Source organism: Humulus lupulus, chromosome 6 (genome assembly GCF_963169125.1).
Source record: "Humulus lupulus chromosome 6, drHumLupu1.1, whole genome shotgun sequence".
Classification (NCBI taxonomy): Eukaryota; Viridiplantae; Streptophyta; class Magnoliopsida; order Rosales; family Cannabaceae; genus Humulus; species Humulus lupulus.
This window is the reverse complement of record NC_084798.1, coordinates 207446322-207464683: the sequence shown is the minus strand read 5'-3', so window position 1 is coordinate 207464683 and position 18362 is coordinate 207446322. Positions and strand designations below refer to the sequence as shown.

General features: G+C 33.6%; 1 long non-coding RNA gene across 1 annotated transcript; it reads left to right on the top strand.

Annotated features, from left to right (window-relative positions):
- Nucleotides 1-8936: 8936 nt before the first annotated feature.
- On the top strand, nucleotides 8937-11127 carry LOC133784414 (uncharacterized). Its single transcript, XR_009871333.1, has 3 exons — nucleotides 8937-9313; nucleotides 9403-9570; nucleotides 10657-11127. It is a non-coding gene; the product is annotated as an uncharacterized LOC133784414 (long non-coding RNA).
- The last annotated feature ends 7235 nt before the right edge of the window (nucleotides 11128-18362 follow it).

Below are 18362 nucleotides of genomic sequence, written 5' to 3'. Positions count from 1 at the left end.
TAGTTTTACTCACAATAAATTTTGTAACTAAAAACAAAAAATTAGTAACTAAAAAAAATTATCTTACCAATGACAGCACTAAAAAGTCTATGGCTAAAAGTATTAGTCACAAAAATTACAATTTAGTAAAAAATCACAATTTGTTATCACTAAATGTAATTTTAGTCAAAACAAAATTTATTATTAAAAATAATAGGTTGTGACTAAAACTTATTAGTAACAACTTGTGATTAAGTATGATTTTTTAGTCACAAGTATTTTTTTTTTGTTACTAAAAGTGGCATTTAGTCACAAAAAATATGTTGCGACTAAAAAATTGTCACTAAAAATTACCTTTATTTGTAGTGGCACTACTCAAACTATTCGAACCAACAAGAGAGAATATTTTGTTAAAGTCAATGCCTAGGTTATTACTAATAACCAATTTTGTAAACCTAATAATTGTATGTTTTTATGGGCTTCCTTCCTTGAAGTCCCATTTTTAATAGAGAGCTTTCTCATCATTTGTTACCAGCAGCACAAACTTCTCGTATAAGTCTAAATCTCAAAGTCTCACAATATAAAATTGATGCCAAAACTTATTATTTTATACTTGCGTACGTTGGTTTCTATATCAAAAATTGATGTTAAAAACTTTGTTCTCACGTCGATTATACTTTTAACGCCAATTTTCATATCAAATACGATATTAATAGTTATGCTTTTGTATTGATTTTTATTAATGGGTGTGCTTTTAATGATATAACTGAACCAGATGTGTTGATTATGAAAATTTATACAAAATATAATATATATATATATCAATCAAACATCTGAGGACAAAAGTTTATGGTATATCAAAATTATACTTTTTTAATAACATTTAACATATAATATTGTAAATAAAGAACAGACATTATAAAAGTCTCTTTAACAACTTATCTTAACGATCTTATCTACTTATGAAACCTTGAAAGAAATCATCATGTTCTGTCAAAACAGTATATCGATCGCAAGCTCTATATTATTATTTTTAAATATTTTGTTGTTCTTTGGATGAATAAAGTGTTGTAATTACATTACAAAAAAATTACTTTTAGTTATAATAAAAATTGTGACTAAAAATAAAAATTGTGACTATAAAAATAAATCATCAAGTCTATGTTGATACTAAAAAGTCTGTACTCTAAAAATATTACTCACAAAAGTTATTAATTGTTGTGACTAAATAATTTTTTGTTGTAACTAAAAGTAAAATCCAGTCACAAAAAATTTATGTTATTAATCTGAATATGTTGGTTTTAGAATATATCTGAAAAGTTATATTGTTGGTTTTAGAATTATTATATCTGAATATGTTTTCACTATTAATATATTGAATTTTGTGAAGATGATGGATAAATCATAAATTTGAATATAACATATGCCTAAAATTTCAAAGGTAAATAACTTTTACTCAAGTGTCTAATTAATGTTAAATTTCATGCTTATAGCGTCACGTCAATAAATGTTGGTTTCAACGAAAATTAAAACTGAGTTTTCTTAGCATAAAAGTCAATGTAAAAATTAGGTTTATTATCTAGTAGTTATAGCTTAATTATGTGGTGTGAACACTAGCTGTAAAAGACAGTGATGTGAATTTGATTCACATTTATCTTGCTGTTATGATCAATAACAGCTCATAAGAACCAAACATTCAAACATGAATTGGAATTAAAAACTTAAATCAGAAAAATAAACAAAGAAATGGAACTTAGCTCGAAATTCAAATGGCAGCAAGAATGAATTCTTTATCGATCATCAGCACATTACAATCAGAGTTCTTGGAACTCTATTACACTCATCAATGGTGCATCACACCAATTACAAAAGCCTCACCTGAGGTACCCTTGATCAGACACACAAGAGACCTGTACAACCCTTCTTTCACTCACACTAATCTTAGGATAGAAAATTATACTTTGAGAAGAAGAGAGAAAGAGAGAAAAGTTCTGAACAGAGAGAGACAATTCTTGGTGCTAAGATGACTTGAGTGTATGGCTGTTATGTCTATTTATAGGCATTGGTAGTTGAGACAGTTGGACAGCAATTCGAAGCCAACTAACTTAACTACCTATCGGGTACAAAAATAGACTGATGTGCTGCCGATGCTGCAGCAATTTGCTAGTGACTGGTTTAGTGAGCTAATTCCCAACATATCCACCTGAATTAGTTCAGTAAACCAGTGATGAATGTATGATTCAAGGCTCAACAGTCTTGAATGCTCAGTAGGTTCAGGCAGTGATGAAACTTGTCTCTGCAAACACACTTTGTGAACATGTCTGCAGGGTTGTCATGGGTGCATATCTTCCTCACTTGAACCTGTTTTGAGAGTACTACATCTCTCATGAAATGTAGTTTGATATCAATGTGCTTTGACCTTTCATGAAACAAAGGATTTTTCATGAGGTGCAGAGCACTTTGATTATCACAATGAACTGTTATGTCTTCTGAATTGAACCTCAACTCACTGGTCAAACCCTTTAGCCATAGTGCCTCCTTGATGGCTTCAGTTGCAGCCATATACTCAGCCTCTGTAGAGGAAAGGGCCACAACTTTTTGTAGATTAGATTTCCATTTGACACGGCCTCCTAGAACTGTAAAAACATACCCTGTACAACTCCTTCTTGTGTCAATGTTGGCTGCAAAATCTGAATCAACAAAACCTGTAACTTCTTCTTTGTATTGGCTTTCATTGTTGAATATCAGACCAGTGTTTAGAGTTCCCTTGATATACCTCATGATCCACTTCAGGGCTTCCCAATGTTCAGATCCTGGATCTGAGATATATCTACTAACCACACTCATGGCATGAGCTAGATCAGGTCTAGTGCATACCATGGAGTACATCAGGCTTCCCACACAGCTTGCATATGGTATCTTGCTCATCTTGAGCCTTTCTGCATCAGTGGTTGGGGACTGAGATGCAGTAAGCTTGAAATGTTGTGCAAGTGGGGTGGAGACTTCCTTGCATTTGTTCATGCCAAATTTGCACAACAGTTTTTGTAAGTAACCTTTCTGAGACAAGGTTATTGTGTTTGGTCTAGGCCTTTTGATGTCAATGCCAAGAATTCTCTTGGCAGCCCCTAGGTCTTTCATCTCAAACTCATTACTGAGTTTTGCCTTCAGCTCATCTATTTTTTATCTTTCTTTTCCAATGATCAAAATATCATCTACATACAACAACAAGTAAATATGATTGTTGAAATAGACACAGGAATCATACTTTACTTTTGTTGAAGCCAATTTTGATCATATGAGAGTCAAATCTCATGTTCCATTGCCTTGGAGCTTGCTTGAGGCCATATAATGATTTCTTGAGCAGGCACACCTCATCTGGATTTTCACTCTCAAACCCTTCAGGTAATTCCATGTACACGTTCTCTTCTAGTTCCCCATGTAAGAAGGAAGTTCTTACATCCATTTGGTCAATTTCCAAGTCAAACTTTGCAGCCTTGGCCATCATTGCCCTTATTGAAGTTTGCTTGACCACTGGTGAAAATATATCATTGAAATCCACACCTTCTTTCTGTGTGAATCCCTTGGCAACTAGTCTTGCCTTGTACCTTGCTCCCTCAATTCTAGGAATGCCTTCCTTTTGTCTGAAAATCCATTTGCAGGATATCAGCTTCTGTCCATCTGGTTTCTTGACCTTGATCCATGTTTTTTTCTTTAACAAGGACACTTTCTCTTCTTCTATTGCTTGCAGCCATGCTGTAGCATTCTTTCCACTTATTGCCTCTTGATAGCAGGTTGGCTCTAAGCTATCAATGTCTTCAACAGCAGCTAGTGCATAGGCAATAAAATCAGCATCGCCAAATCTTGTTGGAGGTCTGATCTCCCTTCTCTCTCTGTCTCTGGCTAACTGATAGTTGTTGAGGATGTCTTGTGCCTCATCTTCCTCAACTGACTCATTCTCATTTAATTCTCTAGGCATTGACACTTCTGCTTGATCCACCTCAAACTAAACATTGTCTCTCAGATTAGTTCCATTGTCTTCAGATGTGGCTTTGGTTTTCATAGGCATCTCATCTTCCTTAAAAGTCACATCTCTGCTGATCATGCATTTTCTGTGTCCTTCTTCAAGGCACCAAACCTTCTAACCCTTGACCCCTTTAGGGTATCCAAGAAACATGCAGTTGAGGCCCTTGGCTGCAATTTATCTTGTCTGATATGGACATAAGCAGTGCATCCAAACACTCTCAAATGGTCAAATTTTGGGGGCTTACCTGTCCAAAGTTCCTGAGGTGTCTTGAATTGGTTAGCAACAGATGGACATATGTTTATCAAATAGCATGCTGTGTTGAGTGCTTCTCCCCAGAATTTTCTTGTCAAACCAGCACCTAGAAGCAAGCATCTCACCCTCTCAAGCAGTGTTCCATTCATCCTTTCAGCCAAGCCATTCTTTTGGGGTGTCTTAATCACTGTATTGTGTCTCAGAATTCCTTCTTTGGCATAGAATTGTTTGAATTCATCTGAACAGAATTCAATTCCATTGTCTGTTCTTAGAACTCTGATCTTGTTCCCTGTTTGATTCTCCAACAGCTTCCTCCATTCTACAAAAGTGCCGAAAGCTTGGTTCTTGCTTTTCAACAGATGCACCCATACCTTTATGATGAAATCATCTACTATGCTCATAAAATAGTAGGCTCCACCCATAGTGGGAATTCTGGATGGACCCCATAGGTCTGAGTGAACATAGGCTAATCTCTCTTTGGTAGTATGCTCACCTTTGCTGAATTTGATTCTGCAGGCCTTTCCCAAGACACATTCATCACAGAATTCTAGCTTTTCTTTCAACTTATCTTTGAACAGCCCTTTCCCGTCAAGTTCTTCAAGCCCTCTTTGGCTTACATGACCAAGTCTTAGGTGCCACAGTCTTGTTTGATTTGCACTTACTGAATCAATAGCTGGTGCAACAGATCCAGCTACTGTGTCTCCATCTAAGAAGTACAAACCATTGTTCAATTTCCCTTGCATTAAGACTTGTGACCCTTGTTTGATTCTCATCACACCATCATCCACATCTACTCTGTATCCAAGTTTGTCAAACATGCCTATGGATAGTAGATTTCTTTTAAGTTCTGGAACAAATCTAACCTGGTGCAGGGTTCTGATTTGTCCATCATGAGCCTTGATCCTGACAGTACCAATTTCGTTGATGCTGCAGGCTTTGTTGTTGCCTAGTAACACAGTGCCATTGTGTTCTTCTGTAAGAGAAATCAACAAATTCTTATTTGGTGTCATATGAAATGAGCACCCTGAATCCATGATCCATTCTCCACCTGAGTCTAAACTAGATGCAACAAGAACTCTTGCAGATTCATAGCCATCTGCAACATCTGCATCCCCTTGATTCTTGTTCTTGCCTTGTTGGTTGTCTCTTCTCAACTTAGCCTTTAATGCCAAACATTCATCTCTGAAGTGCCCTTCTTTCTTGTAGTAATAGCACTGTTTTCCTGTGTTTCCTTTGGAATTTGAACCCCCTGCAGAGTTCCTGGTGTTTGGCTTTGATTGATTCCCTTTGTACCCATTTGAATTCTGGTTTCCCTTGTATTCCTTCTTGTAGTACTTTCCTTTTACAATCAGCAATCCTTCTCCATTGCTCTCACCTCTTTCATCACCTTTCTTCTGGATCTCCTTGGAGTTAAGAGCTGCCTTAACTTCTGTCATGGTAAGGGTATCCTTGCCATATAGAATTGTGTCCACAAATGCTCATATATCTATGGCAAAGAGCTGAGCAATATAATTGCTTGATCTTCATCCTCAATCTTGACACCAAGATTGTTTAGATCAAGGATGATTCTGTCGAAATCATCAAGATGTTTTCTGAGTTCCCTGGTTTCATCCATCCGAAGTGTGTAGAGCCTTTTCTTGAGATACAATTTGTTTGCTAGAGACTTCTTCATGTAGATTGAAGACAACTTGTTCTAGAGATCAAGTGCCTTTTCTTCATTTGATACTTCTCTCAACACTTCATCACCAAGGCTTAGAAGAATGGCACTGTGTGCCTTTGCCTCAATTTCAATCTTCTTCTTCTTGTCTTCAATGAGACTCATTGCCTCATCATCTAAAGCCTCTGATATACCTTGATGAACCAGAAAAGCCTTCATCTTGATCCTCCATAAGCTAAAATCATTCGAGCCATTGAATTTTTCCACCTCAAATCTGGTTGTAGCCATCATAGTCTTGATTCTTGAAAGTTCGAGTATGAATCTTGAAAGTTTGAATGTGGTTCTTGAAAGTTTGAATGCGGATCTTGAAACCTCTTCTCGGAACCTGTAGCTATGATACCATTTGATGTGAATTTGATTCACATTTAACTTGCTGTTATGATCAATAACAGCTCATAAGAACCAAACATTCAAACATGAATTGGAATTAAAAACTTAAACCAGAAAAATAAACAAAGAAATGGAACTTAGCTCGAAATTTAAATGGCATCAAGAATGAATTCCTTATTGATCATCAGCACATTACAATTAGAGTTCTTGGAACTCTATTACACTCATCAATGGTGCATCACACCAATTACAAAAGCCTCACCTGAGGTACCCTTGATCAGACACACAAGGGACCTGTACAACCCTCCTTTCACTCACACTAATCTTAGGACAAAAAATTACACTTTGCGAAGAAGAGAGAAAGAGAGAAAATTTCTGAACTGAGAGAGACAATTCTTGGTGCCGAGATGACTTGAGTGTAGGGCTGTTATGTCTATTTATAGGCATTGGTAGTTGAGACAGTTGGACAGCAATTCGAAGCCAACTAACTTAACTACCTATCGGGTACAAAAATAGATTGATGTGCTGAACCGATGCTGCAACAATTTGCTAGTGACTGGTTTAGTGAGCTAATTCCCAACAGACAAGTATAAATTGAATGCAAACTTGCCTACGCATATTGTTTTCCCTTTGGGTTTTATTTCAAGAAAAGTGCTTTGTAAAATCTCTTGAATTGCAATAACAATCCAAATGTCACCAAACAATTTGTGTTGAAAATGGTCACACCTCAAATAAATTATCCAAGTGCTAAATAAGGAGATATTTATACAAAATAATGTTTTTGTCTAAAAAATATTTTGTTTACAGTATTGTAAAGGTACCATATTTTTTTTCAACTATAGGGTTTTAATTTTTTTCTTCAATTTTACGATCTCACTGCCGGAGAAGATTCATAGCTTTTGGTTTTGGTGTTGTTCTTAATGACAGACCAAAATTTTTGTACAATAGAAGTTTAGAATAAAAAGTGTATCTATTAATTGACATTAATGATAAACATTCAAATTATAATGGTCTACTACTTAAATATAAATTGTAATTAATTTTAGTAGTTTTGGTATTGTTTGGTAACAATTAAAAAAATAGTTGTTATTTAATTAATTAAAAATTTGAAAATTAAACATAAAATAGTGTTTGGTAACTCTATTTTTATTTATTATTTTTTTAAATTTTAAATAAAATTTATTAAATTTTAAAAATAGAAAATTTTCACTTTCAAAATTTTTTTAAACCATTTTCGACTTTTAGTTTTTTTTTTCTTCTCTTCTTCAAATCAGCACCTCATTTTATATTGTTAAACAAAAAATAAAAATAAAAGTTATCAAAAACATTTATTATTTTTTGTTTTTAAAAACAAAAAACAAAAATAGTCATGAAACATATTTTTATTTTTGTATTTAAAAAATTCAAAAACAAAAATTTTACCAAACACAACCTTTATTTATTTTTATGAAAAATTAATTATTTATGGGGGATTTTTGTTAATATTGAGTAAATTATTAGTAAATTACAAAAAAAATTGGGTTTTATTGTTAATATTAGATAAATGATTAATAAACTATTAAAATTAAATTATTTTTACTGGTCCCCGCTAAACCATATGTAGGTTCGTCATTTGTAGTTCTTTCTCTTTGATGTTGGGCAAAGAAGTCGAAAACCAAGCTCCATGCTGCGGGTGTCCTTTAGTTATTCGTCATCATGTTCTTAATCCATAGTCGACTTGGATAGCTTCTCGACAGAAATTGGTGGTCAGGCGCAGAAAAGCTAGCGCTAAACAACTACATAGTTTTAATGTGTTCACTACTACAAAATTGGGCTTCCCGACACCTAACCACGACAATCAACTCTGTTGACTGTCGTAATTGCTTAGTAGGACTCTCGCCGACAGTTAAAATCTGTAGGCATAGAGACCAGCGTCGACAGCTAAAAACTGTCACCGTTACTTTTGACTATCGCTATTGACCCCATCTCCGACAGTTAATTCGAGACCAATGCCGACAGTTAAAAGGTGTCGCTATTGACCCCAACGTTGACAGTTAATTTGAGACCAATGTCGATAGTTAAATAGTGTCGCTATTGACCCCAACGCCAATAGTTAATAAAAGTCTAATGCCGACAGTCATAAAATGTCGCCAAAATTCAAATAAAAAATTATAATTAATGAATACAAGAAATTTGGCATTTACCTACCAATTTTTTACCTACATATATTTATTGGTAGCTAAATAATTATTTTACCTAGGATTATATTTTCGTAGCGACTATTGGTAGGGGATTCCTTAAGAAAATGTGTGGGGCTATAAAATTTATTATTACCTACCATTAGTATTGGTATGTATTAGATTTACCTACGATTATGTTTGGAGGGAAATTTTTTAACGAAACCCGCTTTCTTTTCCCTTCGATTTTTACATAATTAAAAAATGGTGACGTGGCTGCTGACATGTGATGAATATGGTGACTAGCCAAGTGAGGAATACAAGTGGACATATTACTACATGACATGTGGCACTAATAATATATTTTAAAAAATAAATTATAAAATTATATAAATTAAAATTTAATTAATATTAATATTAATTTAATATATCTTTTATATAAACCTAAAATCTATCTAACCCGAACATTTATCTAATTCTCAATCTCTCATCTGTCTCCTCCCTCACTCACGACCTCTTCCCCATTTTCAACTCCCTCTTACCAGATCTCTCCTATTTTTGGACTCTCTCTCAACAACTCTCTCCCATTTTTGGACCTCTCTCCATGGTTTACTGGAATTTTCAGACCTCTTTCCATGGTCATCAACGCTTGCTTCAATCCTTGAGTCGTTACCATTTTTCTTCGAATCTCTGAGCCGCCACCATCGTCCTTCGAACCCGTGAGCCGCCACCGTCGTTGTTCACTTCTCTAAGCCACTGTCATTGTTGTTGAGTTCTCTGAGCTGCCTCCATCGTTGTTGAGTTCTCTGAGCCGCCTCTATCGTTGTTGAGTTCTCTACGTCGCCACCATAGTTGGTCAGTTCTCTTTGGGTAATTTTTCATTTTCAGATTTGTGTAATTCCTTTGTGATTAATGTTGGTAATGTCTCTGATTTTTTGTTTTAGGTTTGATTTTGGTTTCATTAGAGGCTTTGATTATTTCGAATTGGGTGGATTGGCTTGGCTTTGAGATTTTTTTGGTGGCTTTTATGTTGGATTGGTGGCTGTAAATTTTTTGGTTGTTGGGTTTTTGGTGGCTCTGATTTTCGAACAAATTGGCTTGGTGGCTTTGAGGTATAAATCTATGATTTTTTTTTATTAAATCCCCACTGATCTAAAAGATTAATTATGATTCATTTTTCTAATGCTTTGGTATTGTTGTTGTGAGGCTTTGTTATTGTTGTTCTGTGGCCTTGTGAATGTTATGCTTTGAGAAAAATCTATTTTTATGATTATCGTGTTTCGGGTCTGAGTTGTTTCACTGTTATTTAGTTGTGATTTTGTTTAGATTTTTTCAGTTATGTGTCATTGTTGTAATCTGGTTTATGTTTTCATTGTTATGCTTTGAGAAAATTTGTTTTGATGATTACTGTGTTTCAGGTCTGAGTTGTTTCACTGTTATTTAGCTGTGATTTTGTTTAGAGTTTTTCAGTTATGTGTCATTGTTGTAATCGGGTCTATATTTTCATTGTTATATTCTGGTTCATTTTTTTAATTGTCCTTAGTCTTTGAATTGTTATTTGTGTTGGGGTTTTGTTTATGCTCAGAGAGTTCCCCTATGCTTTCTTATTTTGATGAGAAATGTTTTTTACCTTACTTTGTGTATATAAATCTAGTTTATTGTTTCCGAATAAAATTTTGAACATTTATTTATACTTGCATAAATTTTGTATCTTTGTCTATTAAGTTAGTAATTTTTTAGGAACTTAGCTATTTGTTTTGCTAGTTTTTCCATTCTTATAAAATGAAAAAATGCGAATTAAATTAGAAATCTATCTGCCTTGTTTGCTATGTTCAAAATCTGCATATGTTTTATATTCCAAGTTTCTGAAGTTTTATGGCATATGTCTCATGTTTTATATTTGTTTTGGATGTGTATTATATATATTTTTTGATATGTCTTGATTTATATATTTTTTTTATTGGTCTTGTTTTAATTTTTTTTTTCCTATGATGTTTAAAAATGATGATGATTGTTATGTTTCGTGATTATGTGGCTTCTTGTGCCCACATATATATATGCTAGTGTACCAAGTCATGTAAATGGCCATAAATTACTAATTAGGTAGCAAAAATATATGTAAGTATAAATTTTAATTTTTAATTTTGTAACTTATTTATAATTATCATTACTAATTAGAAAATAAAATGAGTATATAGGATAAAATGATGGCGTTAAGAGCTCAACACACTCCAGAAGAAATGTCTGATAAAGACATTATGGAGCGTATTCTTGGACGCTCTTTTGCACACTTGAAAGGTTGGGGTCGATCTTTTTCAAGTACAACTTCTACTTCCCAACGCAATCCAACTGAGTCAAATAAGCCAACATATGATGAGCTAGCCCAACGCCTTGATGAAGCAAACAATCGACTTGATTCTACAAATGACCAACTAAGTATTGTTGTGGAAATACTAAGGAAACAATATGATGCCACCGCCTCCGTCATATCAATGTTTTAATGCAAATGTCAGAAATTCTCCCGTCCCTTCAATTCTAGCGGAACAAGATGATTCGTAGTTTTTTTTTTATGTTTTTAATTCAAAACTTTAAAGATAAATTATTATGGACATTTTATCTTTTATGTTTGTTTGTTTGAACATTTTATAATATATGTTTATTTTATTTTATTTTATAAAAGTCGTTTGTTTTTTAATTAATTAAATTAATTTATCATATATAAATAATTAATTTTAAATATTTTCCAAAATAATAATTCAATACTACCTACCAATAAATTATACTATTGCCTACACATATTTAAGTGTAGATAAATGTCAGAACCTAATACACTGCCACGTGCCCCAATAAGCTACTGCCATATGTAATACCCACCAATAAATTAAATTATTGCCTACACATATTTAAGTGTAGGTAAATATCCGAACCTAATACACTGCCACGTGGCCCAATAAGGTACTGTCACATGCCACATCATCTGCCACGTCACTTGCCACGGTGGAAGACACGTCATTTGCCATGGCATATTTCCTGATACATAATTGCCACGTCATGTGCCACATGAAGTGCCACGTAACTTGCCACATCACTTGCCACATATGATGCCACGTCAAACACTAGGTCAATGACGCTGACTCATTTTTTGTGGGGTCTACACGATTTTTACCTACCAGCTAATCGTAGGTAATAATACATTTCTCGACTAACTATTACCTACCAATAGGTTATCGCTCAAAATTGTTAGGTAAATGGATTTACGTATTAATGCACAATTTTTACCCATAAATAAATTTGGTAGGTAAATGTCGAATTTCTTGTAGTGAATAGTATAATTTTAAAAATATAAACTAAATTATGTAAATATATATTTATAAAAATTATGTATTTATTAAAAACTTTTAAAACTAGATTTTTTTTGTTTCTAAATTTTTTCATATTATTAACTTTTGAATTTATAATAATTTTTATATCAAAATTTAAATTTATTATTCTTTATCATATTTATAAAATTAACTATATTATTAACTATATAATTCTTTAACATATTTATAAAATTTGTATTAGTTAAAATAGAGTTGTTTTATTAATTGGAAAAATATTGTAAAAAAATTAATGAATAGTATAATTTTAAAAATAAACTAAATTATGTAAATATATATTTATAAAAATTATGTATTTATTAAAAAAATTTAAAACTAGATTTTTTTGGTTTCTAAATTTTTTATATTATTAAATTTTGTATTTATAATAATTTTTATATCAAAATTTAAATTTATTATTCTTTAACATATTTATAAAATTAATTATGTTATTAACTCTATTATTCTTTAACACATTTATAAAATTTGTGTTAGTTAAAAAAGAGTTGTTTTATTAATTGGAAAAATATTGTAAAAAAATTTAATATATAAATTTATTAGTTATGATTTTTTTTATTAATATATATATGTTTAAATATTTTTTTATAAAAACGTATTGGAGCAATGCCGACAGTTAAAAGGTGTCGCTATTGGGAATGTGAATTTTTTTAAGGGGCAATGCCGACAACTATAAGTTGTCGCTATTTGAGGCAATAGCGACAACATATAGCTATCGGCATTGCCCATTAAAAAAAATTCAGCCTCTAAATTTGTCCCTCCACACATCTTTTTCCCTCATCCCTCTTTCTTTCTTTTCCCTCTTCCTCTTTCTTTCTTCCAGCCGAAAGTTCAGCCTCTACTTCCCGCCGAACGTTCAGCCACCAGCCAACCTACTACACCGTCGACGCCGAGCCACCTGCGATGGCCGAAGTCCACCAGCCAGCCAGCCACCTGCGACGTCGTCGACGTCTCCTCCATCTACCAACAACCGCAAGGTAGCCATTTATTTGTTATTTTGGTATTGAGATTTATGTTTTATGTATGTTTAAGTGTAGTTTTGACTTATTATTTGATTTCTTTAAATAGAATTAAAAATTTCAAAGTTTAAAATCCTAAAATCTCAAAGTTTAGGGTCTGAATTTATGGTTGTAAATTCAAAGTTGGTGTATTGCGTATTTTAGATTGGTTCCATTTAGTTTGTGCACTTAGTCTTCTTTATATTAACACTACTATCGGTACGTGTGTGTACATACACTACAAAAAACGTGACTTTTTCCGGCGCAATTTTGTGCCGGCAAAAGCCTTCTGGGCTTTCCCGACGTGCTTTTGCGTTGGAAAAAAGTGACGGCGTACATCCGTGGATAATGGGACTTTAGCCGATGCAAAACGTACTGCGCCGGCAATTGTATCTTTTAGCGACGAAAAAACGCGCTGGGAAAAATAAGGATGGGCCGACAAAAATATTTGTCGCGGGATTGTGGAAAACACTTTTAGCGGCACAAATTTGTGCTGGCAAAGATGTTGCTTTTAGTGGCGTGTTTTTGCGCTGGCAAAGGTGGATATCTGTAGTGGCACATTTTTGCGCTGATAAATGTTGAGACTTTTATGGACGTAATTTTGCGTCGGTAAAAGTATTTTTTAAATAATTTTTTTTTATAATATTACTAATTTTATTTTCTATATATTAATATTAATTTATAAATTTCAATTTTAATATATTAATAATTATTTATTTTAATATATTAATAATTAGAAATAAAATAAAAATTAAGATTTTATAAATAAAAAAAAAATATTTTATACTATTAATGTTTATTGTCTCTACCAAATATGAAAATATAAAAGCAGTTTAGTAAATTAGATCTCTAATCAATTAATCTTTAAATATATAAAAAAATTCTACAAATGTGTACTGCCCTCCTCATCATCCTCGCCCCCATGAGCATCATTGTCCTCATCCGGATCCTCTTCTAGTAAGTCGGCAGTAAAACCAGGAGCCAATACACCAACTTGCTTGAACAAAGCACCGAGCAGTACATCTTGACGTTGTTGACGACTCTCAAGTTTAGTTGTATACTTCTTTAGGTTCTGATTTTCCTACATAATGTCCTGAGTTTACTGCAAAATGGTGACTACTTCAGGTGGTAATTGCCCGGACATTTGAGAAGTTGATGAAGATGCTGCCCTCCTTGCGCCAATTGCCTTCAACCTAGGCAACCTCCCAAACCCTTTCTTATAACACGAGCGGGGCCCAAGGACATCCGTGACAATATCCATATCAGACAGGAACTGACCATCAACATTATCACCGACACAAGAAGCAACAGATAATACAGGGGTCATACTCTGCGATGCTCGACGCTCGGTCATCTCAGTCTACACAATAAAAAGCACATATCTCGAACTCCAATATAACATTATTTGAAAACCTAACTTAGAAATTTTTAATATAACTACATATAAAATATAACTTTATTATCTATCTACCAACATCCTATCATTAATGACTGCAGTCTAGTGATTGAAAAAGAATGTAATTAATTTTGTTCTTGTATGAGGGAGCAAGTGGGCTAAAGTTAATTTGGCCATGAAAATCCATATCTAAATAATAATAATGAAGATATAGTTGATATATATAGTAAGAGCAATTAATTCTATTAATGAGGAGTTTACGTCTCTAAACATATACATCAACAATATTTGCATGTTTGTGATTTAGATATGTATTTTCATGAACAAACTAACTTAGCCCACAAGCTCCCTGATACGGGGACAACATTAGTTACGCTTTTTTTTTTATCTTAGTCCACAATCATTAATCATAAAAATATTGGCACATAGATTATAAAGATTTAATTGTTATAAATTTAATTAATAATTAATGAATAATTACTAATTGACACCAACCAATTAATAATTAATATTTATTAATTATTTACTAAACTTCTTTTAAAGTTAAATGATCCTAAATTAGTTAAGGTTAGGCAACTTACATGTTTTGTCGCCGCTTCATCGCTAATTCACTTATTCTTCTTCCTGTGGAGGTGCTCGAATGTGTCAATCATGCTCGGAAGTTGGCCAGTAGATGGGTCCATCTAAAAAAATAAATTATTTAAACATTGTTACCTTTATAATATTTTCGTAACGCTAAAGATATATGCTATTATAATTTATGTGATCATAAACATGGGCAACTATGGATTTGGAACCGTGTCCTCCTGGTATGGTCATTTTTGCTCGAGCTTCTTTATTTCTCTTGGATATACGCTTCAAACAAAAAATAATACTCATTAATCTATATTGTAATTTTATAATTAAACATTAATGTAAAAACTAAGGCATACCTGTTGAGAATCAGAAGCCCAAAAATCGCATAGAATTTCCCAATCAAAAGAACTAATCGACCCAAAAGGTTTCGACTTCGCTCTCTCGTTGTCCACTTCTCCTCCAACCTCTACCCAGTGTTTCTTCATCGTGTGGCACCAATCACTTAGATGCTTTTGCATTTTTCTAATCATGGCATCGTTGATTACTGGATTGTCTTATGGATAAATGAATTTGTCATGAAATCACAATTAATTTGGCATTTGTTAAAATTTTATGAAGAATGACAATATCTTTAATAGTGAGTTATTGAAGATTTAAAAAATTCTTACAGATAACCTCTTCCGAATAACTTGGATATCAGCTGACGTTACTTGTTCCCAAGCTAGTGTAGTTGGGGGTACGGTGTCACACATATAACGAGACATGGAATTGTTGAACCACTTGTCGTACGTTTGAATAGCTTTTCCAGTTTGTGCATCAAACTCTACTTTCAGATGGCTAACTTTTTTGGTGGCCAGCTCCTTCTCGATATTGGCTCCATAATAAGCTCTCCTGCCCCTCTTGGAGCCACTACCGGTGTCATTACTTAGTTCGGCCATTCTAAATTAAAATATTCATTAATTAAATAATTCAAATTATGTATGTCTATTGCTTTTTGTTATAAAATTAACATTTTATTACTTATGGTCTTTCCCAACCTATCCTATTCCGACCTAGTGGATCCCTTGGAGATAGTAAGCAGTCATGTACTTTTCTCCATTTTTTCAAGATGTTTCTTAAACATCTTGAAAAAATGAGGAGCTGTACATGAACACATTGGCTATCCCTAAGGCATTCACTAGGTGCATGTCTATTGTTTTTTGTTATAAAATTAACATTTTATTACTTATGGTCTTTCCCAACCTACCCTATTCCGACCTAGTGGATCCTTGGAGATTGTAAGCAGTCATGTGATTCTCCTCATTATTTCAAAATGTTTGTCAAACATCTTGAAAAAATGAGGAGCAGTACATGAATACATTGGCTATCTCCAAGGCATCCACTAGGTGCATGTTTATTACTTTTTTTATATATAAAATCAACATTTTATTACTTATTGTCTTTCCCAACCTACCCTATTTTTACTTAGTGGATCCCTTGGAGATAATAAGCAAACATGTTCTAATACTCATTTTTTCAAGATATTTCATCAAATATCTTGAAAAAATGAGTACCAGTACATGAATACATTGATTATCCCCAAGGCATCCACTAGGTGCATGTGTACGTATATCTAATACTACCATTAATTAATGATAATAAATAAAGTTTTCATTGAATTAAATAAAAAGTTACATATATTTGTTCAAATTTCATACCATTGTCCTCATCATCACTATCTACAACATCATTACGGACACCACTATCACTATCACTATTGACTAGAACGTTGCCGTCATCCTCATCGTCTTCGTACTCGGCCAACGTTTCCTCTTCAAATTCAACTTCATCATCGACAAAAAATTCATCTGAACCTTTGCCAACCAAATCATCGACGTTGTACACTTCGGTGGGATTGACATCAACCCAATCATACTGAAGATTATCAAAAATTGGAAGTTCTACCCACAACTGAAATGAAGAAGAATTAACTTCTTGCAATATTGGTATATCGTTTGTGGTCTCAGTATCATCAACATCGGAATTTGAGAAATCCCATACATTCCTCGGAATGTATTCATTAACGAGCCTCTAATAATCCCCATTTTTCACATCTCGAAAATAATACACCAACTTCGCTTGAGATGCGAGAACGAAAGGATCATATTTATAACATTCTTCCTTGACATATACGCTCGTAAAATTGGATTCCACTTTAACTCTACTTGTATTGAACATCTACACTTGGATAGGAGAACACTGTAACCCATCAAGTAGGACAATTCAATTACTTCTTCCAGAACTCCACAGTAGTTCACTCCTTTCTCACTTGGCACCATTACACCGCAATTTTGTGTTTTAAGCTTCATATCACGACCATGAATCACAAATTTGACACCATTCACTATCATCCCTGGATAAGAGAACACGGTTTCGCTTGATTTGTTTGTGAGAGCATACAATTAATTATTAACTTAAGTAGGTGTTGACTCATGCAAACCGTTCACCTATCAACATTAACATTGAAAGTTAGTTTTGGATTGATTAAGTGGGGTTTCGGAAAAGAATTGCTAATATACTACTCGTTCTTTGAACCATTGAGGAAACTCAACTTCTTGTCGAACTTCAAGATTCGAGCCCCCCTGTCTTCTTAATTCATCGATATGCTCACTACAAACGGACAACAATGTTATGATTTTTTTCTTTACTCGGTATATAAACCAAACAAATTTATTGAAAAAGACTAGAAAATACACATAAGGTACTCCTTAATTTCGGCACAATTGTTCAATATATACTACTCAGCCTTTTACTTTAAATGTGGATTGAGGAGCATCCTTGAATCTTACCAAATGGACGACCAACGGCCTTATAAATAGAATATTACCGATTTGGTTGGGATTCAACACGATCGTCATTCCTCTCAGGTCGATTGAATCGAGTCTCAACCCCTTGAAGGTACATTGAGCAAAAGGTTAAGGCCTCGCTCACCACGTAAGCTTCTACAATTGAACCTTCCAAACGTGCACGATTTATTACATAATGTTTATAAACCGCCATTGAACGTTCAATGGGATACATCCACCTAAAGTGCACGGGACCTCCAAGAATTTCCTATTTCGAAAGATGCAAAACCAAATGCACCATAATGTCAAAAAATGCAGGAGGAAAAATCATTTCCAACTTGCATAAAATAGTGATAATGTCTGTCTCCATCTTCTCAAGGTCTTTCACATTCAAAGACCGTGAACAAAGTTTTTTGAAAAAGCTGCACAACTCAATAATATGCTTTCGAACTTCAAGAACCAAATACGATCTAATTGCGGTGGGCAACAACTGCTGAAGCAACACGTGGAAATCATGTGATTTCAGCCTAGTTATCTTGCCATCATTGACATTGCCATTCTTCGAAAGGTTTGCAGCAAAACCATTCGGGAATTCAACTGACTTCACAAATTCACAGAAAACTCGACGCTCCGGGACACTGAAGATGTAACTGTCGTGCGATTTCTTCCACTTGTTTCCCTTTTTGTGGAGGTGGAGTTTTTCCCTAATTTTCATGTCTGCTAGATCAAGTC